Consider the following 1226-nt stretch of genomic DNA (forward strand, 5'->3'; position numbering starts at 1 on the left):
TCTTAACTATATAGAAAGAAGTTAGCAAGGAGCTAACAAATGGTATCGGTATATGCTAGAAGAAATCAATTTAATAGCACTCCACAAATAAAACCTTGATAAAGACAGCGTTTAACACTAGATATTAATATTAAGTTTTGTTGTCATGCCAGGCCCAAAAAACCGTAGAGAATTGTTAGTAGAGCAGAGAGTTCACATAAAAGCTTTACGTGATGCTGGTTGGACTCTCCGACAAATTGCTGCAGACTTGAAATGCTCTCCAAACACTGTCAAGTACACTCTAGATCGTGAGACCGAGACAGGTAAATATGAAAATAGGAAAGGAAAAGGCAGAACAACTAAACTCAATGATACTGATGTTAAGTATCTTCATTTATGCATCCTTTGAGACAGAAGGAAGACTGCCACTGATTTCAAGCATGAGATAAACGACCATGTACCAAATGACAGAAAAGTATCCAGATCTACAGTATCAAGAATACTCAACGTGTAACAGTTTAAAAAAAAATTACTTCGATCTTCAAATATTGTCAAGAGACTGAAATTTGCTAAAAAGTACAAAAACTGGACTGTTGATGATTGAAAAAGGTTGTTATGGATGAGTCCAAGTTTGAAATATTTGGTTCAAAGCGCAGGTTGTACATCCGGCGCTACTTACCTCAATGCATAGCACCTACCATGAAGCATGGGGGAGGCAGTGTGATGATTTGGGGCAACAAGAGATATTGGCAATATAGATGGAATAATGGACCAGCACAACTGCCATCAGATACTGATCCGTCATGGTATACCAATGATTTGTGTATTATTGGTAAAGGATTCTACTACCAAGAAGATAATGACACCAAACACTCATCCAGCCATGTAGACATTACTTAGCTAAAAAAGAAGCTGGTGGAGTCATTCAAATGATGCAATGGTCACCACAGAACTCCGATCTCAACACAATTGAACAGATCTAGGATTTTATGGATAAAAACACTTGACAAATCAAAAGTTAGTTCCAAATAAACTTTATGTGAGTATATTAGACACATTTGGAGTAAAATCCCGAAGGATGCTTTGATTAAATATGTTGTAACAATGCCTGAAAGACTGTCTGCAGTTATTAAAGCAAAAGGAAGACACACAAAATATTAACTGTCTTGCTGAACTCAAGCACTTCCACTGAGTTTCTGTTGTACTAACTATGAAGATTAATAAAATTTTGATGTTTCACTTGTGAT

Source organism: Limulus polyphemus, unplaced genomic scaffold, assembly GCF_000517525.1.
Source record: "Limulus polyphemus unplaced genomic scaffold, Limulus_polyphemus-2.1.2 Scaffold2715, whole genome shotgun sequence".
Lineage (NCBI taxonomy): Eukaryota > Metazoa > Arthropoda > Merostomata > Xiphosura > Limulidae > Limulus > Limulus polyphemus.